General features: G+C 41.7%; 1 protein-coding gene across 1 annotated transcript in view; it reads right to left on the bottom strand.

Moving 5' to 3' along the window:
• The window catches only part of LOC126484206 (sex peptide receptor), a 104,384-nt gene extending 88,740 nt beyond the window's left edge, over window positions 1-15,644 (bottom strand). Inside the window, exon 1 of the mRNA XM_050107619.1 lies at window positions 15,599-15,644. The gene's annotated coding sequence lies outside the window, so the exon portion shown is untranslated. The remainder of the gene's footprint in view (window positions 1-15,598) is intronic.
• Between the last annotated feature and the right edge of the window lie 305 nt (window positions 15,645-15,949).

Genomic DNA, 15,949 nt, shown 5'->3' with positions numbered 1-15,949 from the left:
GCGGCTGCCGAGAAATGGCTTGTGAGATGCCCATGTTCAGAATTGCTGGAAAGAGAACAGAGTGATGACCCCTCGTGTTGAAAACCAGTTACGGCTATGAAACTGGACGGTACGGAGGTCCCGCTCGACTGTGGCGGCCAGGTAGTCGTTTGCCTATGTTTCGGAAGTAACGGAGTGCAATTACTTCCGCGTGAAAGCAGCATGACAGCTACACGTAACGAAGGAACTGCTAAGCACGTTTTCCGTCGGGCGGAGCCTTGAGAGCCTCCGTCGGACACAAAAAGTGTGATCAGTGTAATATAACGTATGGCTTCTCTCTCCAGCCAGACGCACGTTGTAAGTGGACTCAACGTCACTTCGTATTTCCATGTTACGTTCTCTATCTTAAGCATTGGTGGCATTTAATATTTGTATGTAGGACAGATTCAGTTTTTTTTCTTTTTTTTCCTACACAGATGCCGCCTTGTTAGGTTGGAATTACGATGCCTTACTGTGGTTGTTTCATGCCTTTTCTTGTTTTGTTCTCCCAGTGGCGAGCGGTTAGTGGGTTATGATAGCGGCTGAAGGCACTTAATGTGAAAGCCGTCTAGCGGCTGTGTATAAACCGATTATTCTAATCTTTGCGTAAAAGTACTTGTGTTTCAGAGAAACTCTACGCTGAAGTAACTAATTAGTTTTGTTGGTGTGTATAGGAGGCATGTCTATTGACAAAATTTCCTGTTGGTGAACAAATACCAACCTGTTCAGCTGCCGAAGCTAAGATCGGATTAATTTTCAGTAAGAGGCAGCTACGACGGACTGGCTGCTGATGTGGATTATGGATTGTGTTCTAAATATCGTGAATTTTAAATTTCCTGTGAAAGGTTGTTTTTAATAAAGATCTTTAATTTAATTATCATTTCCCACTGGGTCTCAGTTCGAAGCGGGACACCTCACTGAAGACAATTCTACTCCAGTTAATGAGATTCCAGCCGAATAAATGTCTAGAGGCGCCCCAGAGAATAAAAGGGTACCAACCTTATTGTCTCCCTCCAAACAGGCTCAGGAACCAGAAGTGTTGGTCTCGGGTGCCGTTTCTTTTGGTAACACGACTCCTTTGGTTGTCATCTACGGCACTCTTACACCACAGCGGTACGTCTACTATATCCACGCCCCGTTTTGTTTTGACTCGTGGCAAGTCATCCTGGGCTTACATTTCGTCAAGAAAATGCCCGCCTACACACAGCGAGAGTTTCTACTGATTGTCTCCTGGGCTAGCAAGGTTGCCGGACCTCTTCCCAATGGAGAACTTTGGGCCATTATGGGCACGGCCCTCCAGACAGCACAGCATTCTGACAGTCTAACGCGTCAGTTGCACAGAATTTTGCACGATATCCCTCAGCAAGACATCCAACAACTCTATCAATGAATGTGAAGCCGAATAACTGCTTGCATAAGGGCCAGAGGTGGACCAACGGATTATTGACTCGCGCAGTTTCTGAAGCCCTTTCGCTTGAATAGTTCACCCAACTTTTCTGAAATTTTAGTCATTTGTTTGCCTGTACTTGTACATCACATCTACTGATTTCCGTCAAATTCGGATAATTCCTTTGTGGTGCGTCGTCTTTTTTCGTTGGCTTAGAACGTGTAACAGCACATCAACGCGCATTCATTGTGGAGCATATCTTGTCAAAGCTTAAAACCTATGATCTCAAGATACTGTAAGTTATCAAATTCAGACAGATATGATCGAGCTACTGCTACAGATTCCAGAGACACGTGACAAGAAAATGGTGGATCGGAACATAAGACAATGTTTAAAAATTAGCCTTTAAACCGGAAGTATGTTGTGAGTGGAGAAGGAGGCAAAGGAGACTTTAGTGTTGCGATGATCGTCAGGATTTACAATCAGGGACGAAGTCAGTAAAGAATCCGTAAACCGTACTTTATTATGACAGCTTTAACACCCGTTCAGAAACGTGGGCAGCATGCAGACTACGTTGGTACTAGCACACGTTCTGCAGACTAAATTACCACGTAGTGAAGAGAGGCTCTCTTATCATTACGAGATACATAGATAGGTTTCTGGTCATGTGGCAGACAACTGTCCAAAAAGAAATAAAGCAGTTACATTTTGCTTAACAAGACGTACACTGGTAAGGAGTGGTCACCTAAAGATTTTGAAAGTTGGTGAAGGATGGCATACAAGAGATACATCTATTTGCAGTTTATTTACTGTTCACTAGCTATTTAGCAGTATCCCAACAGTGCTGAAATGGTTTAGTGGGCAGCATGTCGAATAGCACTCAGCTTTATGACCCACAGATTCATCTTATATTAACATGGATGAGATGTCAAGAAGTACCGTCACACAACTCACAAACCACTTCCTATAGCTCTACAGGAACGTCATAACCAGTGCTTCGCAGCTGGAGACATCTACCTCCATGTTATCACAAATCACTGGCAGAATCGAGGGCACATAGTATTACAAACTTTTCGGACGTGATCAAAACGTCATTTAGATGAGCTTCAAAGTATAGCCTCCATGCTCATCAAGCAACAGGTAAATGGAATCCAATACATCAGGCACTCCAAAAGATAGCGAGGAAGTATGAAGAATGACCTAAGAGCTTGCTGACGGGACTTGAGGTAACCGCGGATTTCAGTCGACAAAATCACTTCCTTTAGGAAATACACTAGCATAATGAGGTGCAGGTAAAGTCCTCGAAATTGTCTTTCTGGGGAAATTTGTCGTATTTACTAGCAGCTCAATCATCTATACGTGATTTCTAAAGGGGTATTTAACTTATTTTAACAACTCGAGAAACTGGGAAGTATTTAACGACTTCCACATATCAATTAATATTTAAAAGACCGTCACTACAATAACCACGGTCGATTTCGAACAGTTTGAAAAGATTTATATAGTTTCAATTTCTTACTGGAAACATCCATTCAACAGAACTGGAATTGTAATTCCTACACCGGTATTTAGCTCTGTCAGCTTTTGTCACTCGCTGTTAGAGACGATCCGTCTAATGCTTCATTTACGTTGAGTTTGAGTTCTTCAGTAATGTACGACGATTCCCACATTATTAGAGTATTTACACTGCAGTACCTCCTAATATTATGTCGGACTGTCCTTTTCCCGGCGTAGTTCAGCAGCTCGAAGTGGCGTGGCCTCAACAAGCCGTTGGTAGTTCCCTAAAGAAATACAGAGCCATGTTGCCTCTGCCACCATCCATAATTGCAAAAGTGTAGGCGATGCAGAATTTTGTGTAACAACTGAATTCCTCGCTATGTCCCGAAAACCTTCGATGGGATTCACATCGGGGTGATGTGGGTGGCCAAATAATTTGCTCGGATTGTCTGTAATGTTCTTCAAACGAATCACGAACAACTGTGGTTCAGTGACATGGCTCATTGTCATCCGTAATAGCTCCATTGTTGTTTGGGAACATCAAGTCCAACCGAAATACCCATTTCCAGTCAATGATCGATTCATTTGGACCAGAGGACCCAGTCCATTTGGGCTTAACATAGCCCACACAATTATGGAGCCATCACCAGCTTGTACAGTAGCTTGTCGACGACTTAGGCGCAAGGCTTCGTGGAATCTGCGTCACACCCGAATCCTACCGTCAGCTCTTACCAACTCAGATCGGGACTCATCTGACCTGGCCACGGTTTTTCAGTCATCTAGGTTCCAACCCATATGGTCACGAGCTCAAGAGAGGCACTGCAGGCGATGTTCTGCTGTTAGCAAAGGCACTCGCATCGGTCTTCTTCTACCATAGTCCGTTAACGCTAGATTCCACCGCATTGTCCTAATGCATACGTTACTCATGGGTCCCTTATTGATTTATGCTAATATTTCACTCAGTGTTGCCTGTTGTTATCACTGACAAGTATGCGCAAACGCCGCTGGTCTCGGTCGTTAAGTGAGGGCCGTCGGTCACTGCGTTCCCCGTGGTAAGCGGTAATGCCTGAAATTTGTTACTCTCGCCACACTCTTGACACTGTGGATCTCAAAATATTGAATTCACTAACTATTTCCAGAATGGAATGTCCCATGCGACTGTCTCCAACCACCATTCCGTGTTCAAAGTCTGTTAGTTACCGTCGTGTGGCCGTAACTAAGTCGTAAACCTTTTCACATGAGTCGCCTAACTACACGTGACAGCTCCACGAATACACTGTCCTTTTATACCTTATGTACGTGAAACTGCCTGCACCTGTAGATGTGCATATCGACAACCCATGACTTTCATTACGCTATTCCTCTCTGTTTTCAAGAGATATTTAATTATTTCAGTTTAGCTCAAGTTTGATGAGTAGCTTTCCCTTACTGATGGAATGATGAGTTGGCCACACTTATGATCTCCATTATCCAGCAAGAAGTAGTATGACGCTCATTTCTTTCTACTGCAAGATCTCACATACGGGTTTAATACTGTCATATTCACAAAAAAAAGAAAAAAAATACATAACACTTCGAACAACTATCGGTAGGACGTTCATATGCACAGTGAAGATACATTAGTAAGTTCTGCAAAAATGATTAGCATATTAACCATGTCGGCCCGCGGCTTTGATGTCAACCTCGCCATCGCGGCGCAGCACCACCTATCGGTTTGCCGCTACAAATAAAGATAATGGATCAGTGTGACTTGAACAAACGTGCAGGATGCCTTGCAGACGAATGGTGAACCATATCGTCAAATCACTGAGTTTGAAAGAGGGAGCATCATTGGCATAAAACAATGTGATGTATCATTCCTGGAAACTCCTGCTCGTGTAGGGTAAAGTTTTTCTGCAACGCAACGGGTGTGTGCAGAATGGTTCACGGAAGGCTTTGGAACACGACGGGGTGGGTCAAGTCGTACGGCAAAGACCACCCCCATCCCCGAGAGGATCGACATCTCATCCGAATGGCACTGCAAGACAGAGCTGTATAGCACGTCGTACACCATCACGGGGGACAGTTTGTCCCAGTTTATTACGGTAGGGGCTACGTACGAGTCGTCCACTTCTCCGCCTTCCTTTGACGAATGTGCAGAAACATGCTAGACGGCAATGGTGTATGGAACGTCACAAGGGGCAGGAATATCATCAGATAATGTTTTCGGACGAATCCAGGTTCCGTCTGCTTAAAAATGATGGCTGCATTTTGGTTCGCCGTAGACAGGGGGAGCGGCGTCAGAGTGACTCCATTCGCACAAGACGTACAATGCCATCTGAAAGCCTTATGTTGTGGGGTGCTATTGGGTACAGCCACAAATCACAGCAGGTGCGTGTCCGGGACACTGTGACCAGTGTGAACTACGTAAATTATATCCAGCGACCCGTAGCAATACGCTTTCTGCTCAACCCCCAGATGCCATTTTTCAGGAACACAATGCACGAGCACATGTTGCTGCACGAACTCGTGCCTTCTTGCTGTCACAGGACTTCATCCTTGGCCCTGGCCCGTCAAATCACCTGACCCATCGGTAGTCGAAAGTACGTGTGATATGGTGAAACGTCGTGTGCAGCTCTGTGACAAAATGACAACCACCACCGATGAACTTTGGAACCAGGTGAATACAGCATGGATGGCTGTACCACAGGAGGCCATTCGCACCTTATACGCGTCGATGCCATCACGCGTGGAATAAGTTGTGAGGACCCTAGACGGACCCTAGGACACATGCTGAACGAGGCGACTGAAATGCTAATCATTTGTGCAGAACGTTCAAATGTACTAGTCGTTCAAGGCGTCTGTCGGTCTGAACATGAGTGCACGTCTCACAAAGAGCTGTTTCTTCACTATAGCTGTGATAGTCATGCTACTTAATACGCCAAAATTTTAATTTAATGATGTTCTTTTACAGTACAGCAAACTCTTAAATGATAGTCATAAAGAATCTGCGATTACACAGCTATTTCATATTTTATGTTACATATTGCTCCATGTTTTCTATCTTAATCCTCATATAATAAACAGTTATGTTTTCATTTAGCTGTATTACGTACATTTATTTCGTAATTTCGTGATAATGACTGTCTAAAACGTTCATCGTCCTAAAATTATTATTTATCGCAACAGAGTAAGTTGAAGAGGTTCTTCTTCTAGTTTCATAGAAGCGAAGCCATTAACACACTTTCAGTTTCTTATCCACAACAATACCACAAATCGACTTTGAGCTACCACATTTCCCTGGAAGGTACCATCTTTTTCTTCCAGTGCAGAGAGTTTGGCAGCTATCATGCTATGCTTGGAATAGTGAAAAGAAACGTACGTTTCACAGTTTAATGACATTCCTTGTGACAACGGCATACTGACAAGTCATTTCAGGGTCATCATCATGCGACTCTACATACTACAATCAATTTCTCATATCGCCAATAAATTCAAAATATAGTCACTAATTTCTACTTCCTACAGCTTACATTCAAGTTTTGGGTGATCATCCAGATCACAAATACTGTAAATTTCACTAAATGTCGTTTTCGGTGTCAAGTATGTCTGTAGGTTTCTCCAAATATGATGGTTTTGAGGTTTGTTTAGTAAATGTGCAAGAAATACTTCCTGTTTCACGTTTGAATACCCAACTAGGAAGTCTGGTACCTCGATACACCACTTCCGATGACGAAAAATCTAGCAAAAAAGTTCTATACCTCTAATGCTATCTGTTAACAAGTTTACGAGCATCTATTACTGGCATTTTGATTTATAATATATACTTATTTCCAAGTACAGTACAGCTCATTTTCACTTGTCCACTTATCCTTTTAGAACCAATCCAGCAGTTTTCCTAGTTGTAAGTAAACAGTATAGAACAGTATAGAACAGCCCATTTGTGTGCTACTGCTTCCTTATTTTTTTGCCCCTGTCACGCATCTACGCAGGATCGTTATTGTTGCTATGCATTTGCACAGTCAATTTAAGGGGCTGACGGGTGCCCTTCCTGTCGCCAATCAGCTACCCCAACGGGAGGTAATGTATAAAAATATTCTGTGTGAAGTGTAATGCATGCGAAAGTTCGCGAACTGTTCTAAATGTTTGCGAATAGTGTATTTGAGGCGGGGCTTAGGTACCGGCCGGGTATTTGCCCAGTGGGATGTAGGAAACAACTTAAAAACGACATGCAGGCTGGTTGGCTCACCAATCCTTCGTGCGTATTAGATCTGGAGATGGAGCACTTTCCGTCACGAAAGCGGCCGTTCAACCATTACGACCATACGGACGTGTGTGTCCTATGAGTATACTAACTATACATTATTTATTTAATGTTATGCCTTACATTTGTACTCGCTCTACTGAGTTTATCTAGTCTTCTACGGCATACGGGAAAACAAGAATCTCATGCGCATTGCGAAGGCCATGAAGATATTCATTGATGCTTACCTTATTATAAAAGTGAGAAAGCCTTTCCTGACAAGGTCATTAAATCAGGAACATGAGTGCTGACTGTAAAAGTATGGTACGTAAAACATAATTCGTCCGTTACAAAGGAGAGAACGATAAGCATTACACTTCGTCCGACACTATAACAGAGCAAAGTGCAAAGCGCTTGAGTCTGAATTTGCTTCACACGGTTTCCCTACTTCAACAGAAGGGCAGAATGGTCACAGTCAGTTTCCTGCTCCCTTCTCCATTTCTATTGAACTCGTCGATGATGGAGTATTGAACCGTAATTTTTCTTTGAATTATTTCTTCAAACTGCCTGTTCCAGTTTTGAATTTACCACTCTCTTGATGTCATTAGGTAATATTTGTGAAAGCTTTGCTACAGCTGACGTTGAGTAAGTACATAACTGCTTGGAAAATTCCTTGCTAGAACTTAGCTCTAGTCCTTGTTACCCTCTTCAGTGTGGAACTGTTACCTCACAACCAATCATTGTCTCATCTCCCATCTACGGCATCACACGACTACAGCTAGAAGGGCATGTGTTGCAGGCGCATTCTCTTATCTGGTTGTATTGTGTCTGCTACTGAAATTCTAGGCATTTCAAGTGGTTTCTGATTCCTCCTCAAATTCAAGACAAGTATCTTGGTGAAGATAAGAATCGACCCAGATCATCCACACTGGTGTCACGCTGCTATTGCCTTTTAGGTATGGTGATAAACACACAGCCGGCCGGAGTGGCCGAGCGGTTCTAGGCGCTACAGTCTGGAGCCGGGCGACCGCTACGGTCGCAGGTTCGAATCCTGCCTCGGGCATGGATGTGTGTGTTGTCCTTTGGTTAGTTAGGTTTAAGTAGTTCTTAGTTCTAGGGGACTGATGACCTCAGCAGTTAAGTCCCATAGTGCTCAGAGCCATTTGAAACATTTGAACACAGCACACAAACAAAGACTATGGAATATAAATGTCTGTGACCTTGTTTACTCTGCAGTTCTGAATTATAGAGCAAAAAGTAAATTAGAGGTCTTTTCTGAAGAAGATATCGGAAGTGTTATAAAATAATGTGGCTACGGTCTTGCCGCAGTGGATACACCAGTTGCCATGAGAACACCGGAGTTAACCGCTGCCGGGCGTGGCCGGCAATTAGATGGGTGACCATCCTGGCCGCCATGCGCTGTTGCTATTTTTCGGGGTGCACTCAGCCTCGTGATGCCAATTTGGGACCTACTCGACCGAATAGTAGCGGCTCCGGTCAAAGAAATCCATCATAACGACCTGGAGAGCGGTGTGCTGGCAACACGCCCCTGCTAACCGCATCCTCAGCTGAGGATGACACGGATGGTTCCGATGGGCCACTTGTGGCCTGCCGACGGAGTGCTTTATAAAATACTGTAAACAGTAAACGCATGGTGTTCGGGATAAAAAAAGTCTTTTAGGGAATATTGCTCCAAACTTTTAAGCTTTACCTGCCATACTAGTTGGCTATGAACTATTAATTGCTTTAGATACTCTGTTTTCGGTGATGAAAGAGTGATACACAAGTAACTCTATGAATTGCTTGACGTTATAGAGTCGTATAACGTCACAATCTTAATTCGTACAAACCGTCTTCATCTTAGGATCCTCACTAGGACGATGGAAGCTAATATTCGAAACCAAGACAGTTGGTCTAATTAAATGATCAATTTTTCTAGGCTGAAGGGCAGCACTGAGCCAAGAAGGAGTTGAGGATTACAAACATGATATTCTACACATGTCAAAATCTTACAATATTACGCAAAAGCATCTACGATTTATACAATAACAAAATTCCACAGATAATGGCAGCAGCGAGTTCCGCATATGTTAGTACGTTATGAATTGTAAGAGAAAAAAATTAACCAGGATGCGCTCCTCTCATATTACATTTATGGGCATAGTTCTGTGCGTCACAATAATAGAATGAGACGGGATGACATACGGCAGCAGATCATCGTCTGGATCTTAGAGGAAAAGATTTTAGGTTACTGTATTGTGTTGGACACATTAATAGTCGACGGCCAAGGGAAGAATTCCTGAATCAAAGTTCCAATATCGTCCAGAAAGAAGACGAAATTTTGGCATACCAAACAGGATGTGCTCTTTGCCGATACAGGCCTCTAGCTGCAATGGACCTTAAGATCTACGGCACGATGAAAGAAACGTCGTCGTACGTCGGTAAATGCTACATTCACTGCACAAACTTTGCGTGCAGATTGCCACACCATGTTTAACACACGTTAACATAAGAGAGTACACGTCTACTTAAAAGAAAATGTGATCGACTAACATCGAACAACAGTCTACTTTGCCAAAATTGTGCAGATGTTCAACGAACGTTTCCAAATCATGTAATTCGTTGATGTATTTTTTCACTACAAGGCTCACCTATTTTCCTCAGTGGCTACCAGAAATCGACGAGTGTTTCCACATCAAGTAATTTGATGAAGCATTTCTTCGCCACCAAGTTTTGTCTTTGTGATTTTTATACTATGTGGCTACCAGAAACCTGTTGAATTCATTCTCGTTATTCCTGGAGTTATTACAGCTGAGACAGAGTAAATAATAACAAGTTTTAGAATAGAACTATGAGGAGAAGCCAGGATATTGCTTTCGCAGTATAGCATTCCTTATTTGAAATACGATAGCACTACCGATTTAATACAGATTATTTGGATGTGATCATGTTTAATACTGAAAGCAAGAAAGAGATAGTAGCTTCTCAAATAAGAGCATTTAAATGCTGCTCTAATTTTAATCAAATTGCACATCAGGAATGTAGTGTAGCGTGTAATTAAAATTAAACTGATGGCGTTCCGAGTGCTGCATTACAGGCTGCATACTCCGCAGGACGCCGAAACATTGTAAATATTTTCACTTATTGGTGTTCCCGCGAAGTACACTGAATAAATGATAGTTCCACTTTCTGTCACCAGCTGAAAATATGGCGCTGTAGGCAGTCAGAATGTGAAATGTTTCCTGTTTTGACGTCAGTTTGCTGTGTGTCACTTGGCGACGAAAGCTGATTTCTTTTGTGAAGTGACCGTTGATGTAAGAGTTAAGAAGACTAAAATTTTCTGCGCGTAACGCAATGGCTATTGAGAAGAAAGACCGTAAACTGCTGTTAAAGTTGTTTCATCAGTACGGCAGCAACAGCAGCGCTTCATTACGGGAATATAGTCGTCAGAAGCAGCTGCGAAGAGGCAGCATTTCCAAGTGGGTTAGAGAATACGAATATGGATTTGAAGAAACAGATGAGTCAGTTGGTGAAGTAGTGCGAGGGAGGCGGTCCATTGCCATATTTGTGGTTGATGAAGTTGGTGTAGCTATAGCTGACCGTGCAGCACATGCTTCATACTTTGCGGCCAGAGTTCGAGGTGTGTCATGAGAATTGTCTTGCCTTTAGTCAACAGGTCTAAAGATTTCTCGGCGCAGTTTACACTGGTCTCCCTATAAGATTCAGAATGCGCACCAAATGAAGCTCAAAGATAGGTTGTAACGCCGTGACTTCGCCCTTCGGTTTTTCGCACTCATGGAAATAGATGACATGTGGCCGGGAAACATTCTTTCTACGAGCGAAACACATTTTACTCTTCACGGTGCCGTGAACTCAAGAACTGTCGCCTGTGGTGTTGTGCACCGTCACGTGTTCTGTAGCGAGATCCACTGCACTCAGCTTACGCCTAACCAGGCTTCACGAGCTCCTTCATTCACCGTTCGTCTTCCTTCGAGGAGATGAGACCTCCTTGTGCAACATGTGACTCCAGTGTGGGACGAACGCAACTGTGTCTACAACCATTACTTTCGTGCAATATGAGACGGCATCACATGCCGTTTATCAGGCGAAATATTTACTTCGAGACCTTCGATAACGACCGCGAAATCTCTAGGCAGTTTCAAGATGTGTGGCCTTCCAGATCCCCCAGAACTAAACCCAAGTGACTTCTGACGGTGGGATATCTGAAAGATCGCGTCTATCATGGATGTATCCGGACTCTTTCTGATCTGATGGATAATAAATGATGACATATCTCTCCGGTTACACCGCAAATGCTAGGCTTAACTGTTTACCATGCCGTGTTACTGATGAAACATGCTGCTGAGTCATGAGACAATGCGGAACACATGTTGTACGTTGTGAACATATCCTAATACACGTGCCAGAACCGCAGTTATCACGTGTTTGAGCGCCTCTCCCCTTTTTTTCTGAAAACCATATTGCTTCTAAGCAGCAGCGCAACAGCGTCCGGTGAAGCTGTGAGAAATGCAAAATTCATGTATGAGACACTTAAAGTAGTAAAGGAGTTTTGCTATTTAGGGAGCAAAATAACCGACGATGGTTGAAGTAGAGAGGATATAAAATGTAGACTGGCAATGGCAAGGAAAGCGTTTCTGAAGAAATGAAATTTGTTAACATCGAGTATAGATTTAGGTGTCAGGATGTCGTTTCTGAAAGTATTTGTATGGAGTGTAGCCATGTATGGAAGTAAAACATGGACGATAAATAGTTTGGACAAGAAGGGAATAGAAGCTTTCGAAATGTGGTGCAACAGAAGAATGCTGAAGATTAGATGGGTATATCACATAACTAATGAGGAGGTATTGAATAGAATTGGAGGGAAGAGGAGTTTGTGACACAACTTGACAAGAAGAAGGGACCGGTTGGTAGGACATGTTCTGAGGCATCAAGGGATCACAAATTTAGCATTGGAGGGCAGCGTGGAGGGTAAAAATTGTAGAGGGAGACCAAGAGATGAATACACTAAGCAGATTCAGAAGGATGTAGGCTGCAGTAGGTACTGGGAGATGAAGAAGCTTGCACAGAATAGAGTAGCACGAAGAGCTGCATGAAACCAGCCTCAGGACTGAAGACAACATCAACAACAACAACATGTATGCATGTACATTAACCGACAACAGAAAGAGACTAGGTGTCCTATAAAACACCTGCATGATCTTTGTAAAGTTAAAGTAAAAGCTGCAGCTGACGACAATGTTCCAACCTATGAACTAAACCTGTACCTCATATTACCTACAACCACGACGAAACGAAAACTCATTGATTACTGCAAGGAGGTAAACAACTGTAGCCATGAAAAATTCTATCCAGAGCGAATCAGATTCTTGACACGATGGCATCACATTGCAAATGATGAAGCTTATTACTGATTCATTACTGCCCACTATATCTTCCATCACTTCTTAATCACATGTGTTTCTTCTGAAGCATAGAAACAGCGACTAGTTAAACCACTAACTATAAAGGACGTTTCCACAGCACCCTCTGACCATCGACCTATTTGTATCCTTTCTGTATTATCCAAGGCCTTAGATCATATAGTCCACGACCAGCTAACAAACTATCTAATCACAAACAACCTACTAGAAGAACACCAATCACGTTTCCATAAACATGACCGCACAACCTCTGCCTTAATAAAGATAAACGATGACCTGGATCTTGTCATGGATACAGAAAGGGTTTACAAGGGTATATGCAAAAAAACTGGCGATTTCTCAAAGAGGGGAACGATCGAGAATGGGGTACCGCAAGGTTCGGTCTTGCGTCCTCTGCTGTTCTTAATATATATTAATGACTTGCCATTCTATATTCACGAAGATGCAAAGCTGATACTTTTTGCCGATGATACAAGTATAGCTATCACACCCAGCAGACAAGAATTAACTGATGAAATTGTAAACGATGTTTTTCAGACAATCATTAAGAAGTTCTCTGCAAATGGGCTCTCATTAAACTTTGAGAATACACAATATATGCAGTTCCACACTGTAAAGGGAATGATACCATTAATGAATACAGACTCCGATCAGAAATCGGCAGCTAAGCTAGAATACTTAAAATTTCTAGGTGTATGTATTGATGAGGGGTTGAACTGGCAAAGACACACTGAAGATCTGCTAAAACGTTTGAGTTCAGCTACTTATGCTATTAGGGTCATTGCAAATTTAGTAGTAGTAACAAGCAGAAAGTAGTAGTAGCAGTGGGAGCAGTACAAGTACTGCCAGTATTAACTTTAAGAGTTCCAACTCAGTATTATTTATTCACACTGTCACTATATACGCTCAAGTAATTTTAATGGTATTTGTCATATTAGATTGTTATTTCGTGGGTAACTACGACGTAAAAATGAGTTGTATATGTGCAACCTTGGTTCGAGGTAAGAGAGGACCTGATGGAGGCAATCAGATAATGATAAACAAATAAAAGACTAAAATAAATCAACATTCTAATTGCGTGAAGAGCTATATTTTCATCCGGTGTCACAAAGTGGAACTAATATTTTTTCAGTATTGTCCACGAGGACACCGATTAATGAACACACATACGGTGTTTCAGCACCTTGTTACGTATACAGCACGCCCTGTAGAGCTCGGAACAAGGTCACTTTATTTATATCCGCCCAGTACATTGTGAACAGAATTTACATCTACACTTGCCGAATGTTGAAATTAGAATTACCAGAAGCTGTGTTCTACCAATGAAAAATACCTTTATCACTGATAATGATACTAAATGCTCTCATAGCATTCTGAACAGTTAAGTTATAAGATTGATCATAATATATACGGTAATCTGACAATGGTGCAAGATGCTACTTCAGCTAACTTTTCACCCTAGCCTTATTCGGTAAATTAGCTTAAACAAGTCTCTGGAAACACAAACGTGCTATAGTGCGTTATTTGCTACGGGAATTAAGGTTCTCCCAATTCTACGTGTTGACTGAGTCCTGGCAGTTGTAATTTTAATGGTTATAATCACAGAGCAAAGAAAGTTTCAATCTCTCGGTAGTATCGTATAATTTCTTGCTGCAGTCTTCGCATCTTTAACGTAAATATCAATAGTAATGGTTCAAATGACTCTGAGAGTTATGGGACTTAACTTCTGAGGTCATCAGTCCCCTAGAACTTAGAACTACTTAAACCTAACTAACCTAAGGACATCACACACATCCATGCCCGAGGCAGGACTCGAACCTGCGACCGGAGCGGTCACGCAGTTCCAGTCTGTAGCGCCTAGATCCGCTCGGCCACCCCGGCCGGCATCAATAGTAATCTGAGCTGAAATATGACGGAAGTCTATAGAACACACTGCTGACAGTTGGTCCTCAGTTAAATAAAGCTGTCACTTTGAGATTCATATACTGATCAGATATGTTAGATGAAGTGTAGAAATGGCTCTTCTGGAGAGTGTCCTCCCTTATATAACCAAATAATATATATATATATATATATATATATATATATATATATATATATATATATATATATTATATTGTTTGCACTGGCTGATTTTGATGACTTTCATATAGCTATAAGCATGAAATCCTATACGAAACTGGAATTTGATCGTGCTATATCTTTGGTTCATAAAACATCAAGAAAATTTTGTTTCGAATGAAATGATAATGAAATAAAACTCCAAACTAAGCTCTCTTTGATTTCGCCTTGTAGAATTTGAACAAGAATACCGAAAATAGTTGACCGATCAGGAAAATCATCGAACTTCTTTAACGTGATGTAGAAAATTGCAGATGGCTCTGCAGATAAACGGTGCAATTAAATGTCAGTAAGTCGACTCAAAACACTCTCACAAAAACATCTCTAACATATGGATGTCGTCTCACAATGTTTTTGAAATTAATTTTTGACTGCGATTACATAAATAATACACACGATTCTGAATACTGCTTCGCTTCTAAATTATGTTTTCAACATACACATAACGTTAATTCAGGAATGAACAGCAGTCAGAAACAGAATCAAATCAACAAAGCAATGCGATGCGTATGACAATGTGAATGCTATTGCTAGAGTCTACATTATTTCGTGACTAATATATCAATGGCGAAAAAACATTCTCGTCACGTTGCCGTAGTTTATACTAAGATGCTACGATTCAGTTTTTCCTCACTTTAACATAATCTTAACGACTGTGCTTTAGCATTAACTATCATTACTTATACTTAACTAAGAAATCATAGAAACTAAGTAAATAATCTAGACTTAAGACCCGCCACACTTATTTTGTATTCCTTCTAGACTTTTTCATAAAAAATATTGTAATGGAATGTGAATTTGAGGTATCCTTTTATCTATGAACGAATATGATACATTGATTTAATTTTGCATTAAAATTTTTTGGTTTATCAGAAACTACACTATAGTTTTGTCGAACTGACCATCACTTACCAGAGATATGGGGCCATCATTATCGTTTTCCCTGCTAGTGAGGTATCTGAAAATGAGAATAGAACATGCGTTAGCTGGAGTCTTCTTCAAAGCTCGTGGAGTTCGTTAAGAAACAGGTACCGAGGCCACTCCAAAAAGGGAGAAGATTTACATTTCGTAATACATATCCAAATTTTGACATCGAGACCGACAACGGAACGACTAAAGTACTTAAGAGAGAGAAAAAAAGAAAAATTATGCTTGTTCTTCGGTGAAGATGTAATCGTCGCAGCACCAATCTGAAAAACGAGAGGAAGTGGAAAGAATTTCGTTCGCTGTGTCACGGATTCTAGTAAGAGCGCCCCCCCCCCC

The sequence above is a fragment of the Schistocerca serialis genome, chromosome 6 (genome assembly GCF_023864345.2).
Source record: "Schistocerca serialis cubense isolate TAMUIC-IGC-003099 chromosome 6, iqSchSeri2.2, whole genome shotgun sequence".
Lineage (NCBI taxonomy): Eukaryota > Metazoa > Arthropoda > Insecta > Orthoptera > Acrididae > Schistocerca > Schistocerca serialis.
This window is presented reverse-complemented; position numbering and strand designations above follow the sequence as displayed.